Source organism: Mizuhopecten yessoensis, unplaced genomic scaffold (genome assembly GCF_002113885.1).
Source record: "Mizuhopecten yessoensis strain PY_sf001 unplaced genomic scaffold, ASM211388v2 scaffold1779, whole genome shotgun sequence".
NCBI lineage: Eukaryota > Metazoa > Mollusca > Bivalvia > Pectinida > Pectinidae > Mizuhopecten > Mizuhopecten yessoensis.
The window spans coordinates 690,310-698,258 of NW_018404217.1; positions in this window are offsets into that span (position 1 = coordinate 690,310).

Consider the following 7,949-nt stretch of genomic DNA (forward strand, 5'->3'; position numbering starts at 1 on the left):
CTTCAGTTTGATATTATTATCTGTTATGTTTTAATACAAATACTTCCTCGACTATCATACAGAATGTTTTTAACCCAACTTTGTAGACATAAAAAGGGTCTGTAGACAAGGGGATCCGGTATCATCTTACTTATTTCTTTTGGTAGCTGAAATATTAGCTATCATGGTAAAAAACAATAAAAACTTTAGGGCATAAACATAAATAACAAAGAACACAGGCTCTCACAGTTCGCTGATGACACATCCGTTATTTAACATGGAACAAAATCTTTATATGATATAAATATGCTAAAATATCAGGGTTAAAAGTAAATACTGAAAAAACTAAAATGAGGAACAACCAAATTTATCTTACTTGGGATTGATTTCTCTGTCAATTTAGAAGACATGGTTATTGTAAATTTCAACAAAATTATTAGTATTATAGATGGCAAGTTACATCAATAGTCAAGAAGAATTTTAATACCTCTAAGGAGAATAACTGTTCTTAAATCTCTTATCAATGCAAAAATTAATCACCTGTTTATATCTCTCCCTACTCCAAGTAAAGACATAATTCAATCATTGAACAAAAAAATAAATATAATTTTGTCTGGCAATCACCAATTGATAGAATAAAACGCTCAACAATTGTTCAAGACTATAGTGAGGGTGGACTCAAAATGATTGTTTTAGAAAACTTCATATATGGACTCAAAACTAGCATTCAGTGGGTCACTTTCAGGCTTCTTTCAAGAATACTTCCACTTAATCATTATTTGAAAATAATTGGAATCAAACAATTTGATTGATGTAATTTATGCCAAGAAAGCAAACAAACTATAGAACATCATTTTTAACAGTGTCAAATAACAAATAACTTCTGGCAAGGCATACGTAGATTGATATACTTAAAAACTGACCAAACATTCGAAATAAAGGAAGATATTATACTTTTTGGCAAAACTACTGAAATCCAAAAATCCATTCCAACTAAAATCATCATGATTAATGAAAAATTCTTCATCTACTTTAGCTCCAGAAAGGTTTACTGTTTATATTTAATAATGGCTATCTTTAAGTGCTGTAATGAGATAAATTTTCGGAAACGGATTTATATAAGTTATTTCAACTTGTTTCCGGATCCCATTCCTCTGTACTTTGTATGTTATGTGATGTAATGCAACTTAATTTGGAATGAAATAAAGTTTATATTAAGTGCTGTATTAAATGTGTATTACTGTTATATGTAGGAATAGAAACTGTATTTTATTGCTGACATTAGTATCAATGTGGCTTAAATTAAGGAATTTTGTTTTTCATATAATGTTATGTTATTTTTCTTTTTCATATAATGTAAAATATAATATTTAATGACTATTTTCTATTACTTAGTTCTGTGTTAAATGTGTATTACAGTTATATGTAGGAAATAAAAACTTGTTATCCATTTTATTATTGACTTTAGTATCATATCTACAAAATGAGTTGACATTCTTAGTTGAAACATTCTATAACTAAACTTCAAATGATTACCTATATAAACACCTTCCTTTGAATTCTCCAGAGTTGGTGTTCGGGGAATGAGCCTTCCAAACAACCGATGTTTTAACAGCTAGCTATACCATCGAGTGTTAACAACCGATGTTTTAACAGCTAGCTATGCCACCTAGTGCTAACAATAGAAGTTTGACTCATTCCCACGGAGGTTTTCCAGGTGTAGGATGATGCTGTAATTCTGAACAGGTGATTTAACCATTGTTTGTTACAGATAAAGGCAAACTATAATAATTCCTAGATACATAAGGAAGTTCTGGAAACCGCAAACTGTGAAACCCTGTACAATATGTTCTAGACCTCTATGGGTTGTATAATTTTTGTGCGTTATCCTTTAAAGTAGATATCATCCATGTAGCAAAAATACTAATCTGTCTCCGGAATGAAACGTGACAAACGTTACAGTTACCTATGATCTGATCTGATGATAACCTACTGGGAATGAGGAAAGGGGACTCGTAAGTGGGTTGGTCAAGAAAGAAAATACCTTTACGTAAAAGTAAATATATTTAAATAGATTCCAACCCCTTTTTATATGTTTTAAGTATGTATGCACATTTGGCACAGAATAGAGCTATGTATTGCTTGCGTCACCACTTTGACTAGCAGGAAACAATTTAATTATCCTCAAAATAATCATTTCGTTTTAAGTAATGTAATAAGATACTTATATAAAAAGCTAAAGGGTATAGTTTGCAATCCTTATTCTTAACCCCTTAACTGTGATATAAGCGAGTTAGATGAAGAGGGACCAAAGCTGTATTCATTCATTCGTGTGGTAGAATGAACTAGTTTGATGAAAGAAATAATGATGTACTTTATCTGTGTGATAGCGAGAGTTTGACGAAGAAGAGAATGCTTTATTTCAGGTGTGTGATGACGGAAGGTTATCACAGAAGAGAATGCTTTATTTCAGGTGTGTGATGTCGGAAGGTTATTACAGAAGAGAATGCTTTATTTCAGGTGTGTGATGACGGAAGGTTATCACAGAAGAGAATGCTTTATTTCAGGTGTGTGATGTCGGAAGGTTATTACAGAAGAGAATGCTTTATTTCAGGTGTGCGATGACGGAAGGTTATTACAGAAGAGAACGCTGTATTTCAGGTGTGTGATGACGGAAGGTTATTACTGAAGAGAATGCTTTATTTCAGGTGTGTGTGATGGCGGAAGGTTATTACAGAAGAGAATGCTTTATTTCAGGTGTGCGATGACGGAAGGTTATTACAGAAGAGAACGCTTTATTTCAGGTGCGTGATGGCGGGAGTTTATCGAAGAAGAGAATGCTGTATTTTAGGTGTGTGATGGCGGGAGTTTATCGAAGAAGAGACTGCTGTATTTTAGGTGTGTGATGGCGGGAGTTTATCGAAGAAGAGAATGCTGTATTCCAGGTGTGTGATGACGGAAGGTTATTACAGAAGATAATGCTTTATTTCAGGTGTGTGTGATGGCGGAAGGTTATTACAGAAGAGAATGCTTTATTTCAGGTGTGCGATGACGGAAGGTTATTACAGAAGAGAACGCTTTATTCCAGGTGTTTGATGACGGAAGGTTATTACAGAAGAGAACGCTTTATTTCAGGTGTGTGTGATGGCGGAAGGTTATTACAGAAGAGAATTCTGTATTTCAGGTGTGTGATGACGGAAGGTTATTACATAAGAGAATGCTTTATTTCAGGTGTGTGATGGCGGAAGGTTATTACAGAAGAGAATGCTTTATTTCAGGTGTGTCATGACGGAAGGTTATTACAGCAGAGAATGCTTTATTCCAGGTGTGTGATGACGGAAGGTTATTACATAAGAGAATGCTTTATTTCAGGTGTGTGATGGCGGAAGGTTATTACAGAAGAGAATGCTTTATTCCAGGTGTGTGATGACGGAAGGTTATTACATAAGAGAATGCTTTATTTCAGGTGTGTGATGGCGGAAGGTTATTACAGAAGAGAATTCTGTATTTCAGGTGTGTGATGACGGAAGGTTATTACAAAGAGAATGCTTTATTTCAGGTGTGTGTGATGGCGGAAGGTTATTACAGAAGAGAATGCTTTATTCCAGGTGTGTGATGACGGAAGGTTATTACAGAAGAGAATTCTGTATTTCAGGTGTGTGATGGCGGAAGTTTATTACAGAAGAGAATGCTTTATTTCAGGTGTGCGATGACGGAAGGTTATTACAGAAGAGAACGCTTTATTCCAGGTGTTTGATGACGGAAGGTTATTACAGAAGAGAACGCTTTATTCCAGGTGTTTGATGACGGAAGGTTATTACAGAAGAGAACGCTTTATTTCAGGTGAGTGATGGCGGGAGTTTATCGAAGAAGAGAATGCTGTATTTTAGGTGTGTGATGGCGGGAGTTTATCGAAGAAGAGAATGCCGTATTTCAGGTGTGTGATGGTGGGAGTTTATCGAAGAAGAGAATGCTGTATTTTAGGTGTGTGATGGCGGGAGTTTATCGAAGAAGAGACTGCTGTATTTTAGGTGTGTGATGGCGGGAGTTTATCGAAGAAGAGAATGCTGTATTCCAGGTGTGTGATGACGGAAAGTTATTACAGAAGAGAACGCTTTATTCCAGGTGTGTGATGACGGAAGGTTATTACAGAAGAGAACGCTGTATTTCAGGTGTGTGATGACGGAAGGTTATTACTGAAGAGAATGCTTTATTTCAGGTGTGTGTGATGGCGGAAGGTTATTACAGAAGAGAATGCTTTATTCCAGGTGTGTGATGACGGAAGGTTATTACATAAGAGAATGCTTTATTTCAGGTGTGTGATGGCGGAAGGTTATTACAGAAGAGAATGCTTTATTTCAGGTGTGTGATGACGGAAGGTTATTACTGAAGAGAATGCTTTATTTCAGGTGTGTGTGATGGCGGAAGGTTATTACAGAAGAGAATGCTTTATTCCAGGTGTGTGATGACGGAAGGTTATTACAGAAGAGAATTCTGTATTTCAGGTGTGTGATGGCGGAAGTTTATTGAAGAAGAGAGTGCTGTATTTCAGGTGTGTGATGGCGGAAGTTTGATGAAAAGAATGCTGTATTGCAGCTATGTGGTGGCGGAAGTTTGATGAAGAAAATACTGTATTTCAGGTGCCTGATGACGGGGTTTATTGAAGAAGACAATGCTGTATTGTAGCTATGTGATGGCGGGGTTTATTGAAGAAGAGAATGCTGTATTATAGCTATGTGGTGGCGGAAGTTTGATGAAGAAAATGCTGTATTTCAGGTGCCTGATGGCGGGGGTTAATTGAAAAAGAGAATGCTGTATTGTAGCTATGTGATGGCGGGGTTTATTGAAGAAGAGAATGCTGTATTGCAGCTATGTGGTCGCGGAAGTTTGATAAAGAAGAGAATGCTGTATTTCAGGTGCGTAATGGCGGGGGTTAATTGAAGAAGAGAATGCTGTTTTTCAGGTGTGTGTGATGGCGGAAGTTTGATAATTAGAATGCTGTATTTCAGGTGTGTGAGTGCGGGAGTTTATTGAATAAGATAATGCTGTATTATAGCTTTGTGATGGCGGAAGTTTAATGACGAAGAGAATGCTGTATTTTAGGTGCGTATTGGCGGAAGTTTATTGAAGAATAGAATGCTGTTTTTCAGGTGTGTGATGGTGGGAGTTTATTGAAGAAGATAATGGTGTGCTTTAGCTGTGTGATGGCGGGAGTTTATCGAAGAAGAGAATGCTGTATTTTAGGGGTGTGATGGCGGGAGTTTATCGAAGAAGAGAATGCCGTATTTCAGGTGTGTGATGGTGGGAGTTTATCGAAGAATAGAATGCTGTTTTTCAGGTGTGTGATGGTGGGAGTTTATCGAAGAAGAGAATGCTGTATTTTAGGTGTGTGATGGTGGGAGTTTATCGAAGAAGAGAATGCTGTATTTTAGGTGTGTGATGGTGGGAGTTTATCGAAGAAGAGAATGCTGTATTTTAGGTGTGTGATGGTGGGAGTTTATCGAAGAAGAGAATGCTGTATTTTAGGTGTGTGATGGCGGGGTTTTATCGAAGAAGAGAATGCCGTATTTCAGGTGTGTGATGGTGGGAGTTTATTGAAGAAGAGAATGCTGTATTTCAGATCTGTGATGGTGGAATGAAGAAGAGTGGCGTTGATTGTGTGTAGCTGTAGGGTATGTATCCACCCAAGTGCGTGACGGCAAGGAATGAGAATAAGGGGAGGAGCACTTTGTTTCTCAACGGTATGTTCTAGATAATAAAGTCTACATCTTGTATATTTCCCCAGGAACGTGGGAATTTATTTCAGGTCCATGTGGTATAAAATTGAGGAATCGTAGCTTCTTCATGTGAAAAATCTGTAAAAATGGTATAAAAGTGAAATAATAAAAACTTCGAGTTGTGATGGATGACGCAGTTTGTTTAATGTCTCTGTATCTGAGGAGATTTCCGCACCCTGTGATAACGCAAAGGGAGTATGAGATGTCAAATCATGGTTATATCTCGACAAGAAAATCTCACGACTGTGTTGTTTTAATTACTCAATCAGACCAATTAAAAGCCGGTAATACGATATCATCATCCAGTTAACACAATGCAGCAAACTATAATGTCATTTATGTGAAATTAAATCAATAGCAATATTCTTCAATTGTAGAACAATCTTTCTAAAATGTCACAATGCAAGTAAATAACAACCAACCAGCTTTCAACTAAATTTATTTCCAACGTCGAGAGGACCTCTAGTTAACAGCAAGACAACTCCCGGTAAATATATAAACAACTCCTAATAAACACACAGACAACTCCCGGTAAAAACCGAAACAACTCCTAATAAACACACAGACAACTCACGGTAAATACCGAAACAACTCCTAATAAACACACAGACAACTCCCGGTAAATACCGAAACAACTCCTAATAAACACACAGACAACTCCTGCTTAACACCAAAGCGACATCTGTTAAAAATCCATATAACTCCTCGTAAACACCGAAGCAACATCTGTTTAACACACAGAAAACTTCTGGTAAATATCCAGACAACTCCGGATAAACGTCCGAACAACTCCTGGTAAACATCCAGACAACTTTTTGTAAAATTCCAGACAACTCCTGGTAAACGTCCAGACACCATCTGGTAATCGTCGAGACAACTCCTGGTAAACTGCCGGACAACTCCTGGTTAACGTCCAGATAACTCCTGGTAAACGACCTGACAACTCCTGGTTAACGTCCAGATAACTCCTGGTAAACGACCTGACAACTCATTGAAAACGTCCACACAACTCCTGGTACGCGTCCAGACAACTCCTGGTAAACGTCTGGACAACGTCTAGTAAATGTCCAGACAACTCCTGGTAAACGTCCAGATAACTCCAGACAACTCCTGGTAAACATCCAGACAACGTCTGATGAACACCCAGCAAACACCTGGTAAGCAAAGAAACAATTTCTGGTAAGTAACATGGGGAAAGCTTGTGGTCAACACTCAGACCGTTTCTGGTAAAGCGCTTATAAACAGCGGTACATTACCTAGTAAATAGGAAGTCACGTATCGCCATATTATCCGTATTAATGATAGAATTGACAAAATTTAAAGGAACTACATAATTTATTAGATCAAAGTATGCCATCATCCAATATTTCCATTGTAAATTATATAGGATAATTTACAAGAAGTTTTGATGTTTACAAGAAGAGAATCAGTGATATTAACAGACACGTCTGGTTCAGAAATAGTGATCAGTGATACATTTGTGATAATCTTTGCAGACAATATTGCTGTCGTGGAGACATTTCTGTTGTTATCTATGACGCTTTCCATGCAATTGGACACTGAACTTACCAAACTGTCCATCAGCTGTTCCTCTGTATGTACCGACAGCATTAGATCGATTTGTTTTGGTTATGAGATGTTCGTCAATGCCGACATGCTACAGTCCAGTAGCAGCCGTAGCCCTTCGACAAATTGTCCTTCCAATAGTCTCAAAGTGACGCTAGTCCACAAGACTTTACAACGTTTTCTGCAATGTGTAGACTCCTATAGAGGAAACTAATATGTTGTACTGAAAATAAGTCGAGTCGAATCGTATAGAACATCTTTTTTTTAGAATTAGGGACAGTGCATATATCTGTACAGTTATAACACGTTAATGTTTAAAAATATCGAAAATGTTATTTTTTTTTATTATTATCTAAAAAATGTGATGTGTGGCAATAATTTAAACCGTTTCAAAAAAGAACTAAGACACATAATGTGAAACTGTTGATTATTTATTAAGGAAGTGCACAATTCCACGAAGTAGTTTATGCCAAAAGTGCACACATTTTTTTCAACATATTTCAATTTCAGAGTTAGTGAATATTTTATTCATCTCTGATAAAAACAAAATAATTTTGCTAGAAACACAATAATGTGAAGTAAGTTCATCACCAAGCAACTCCAACCAATCAGAAGCTAGAATTAGAA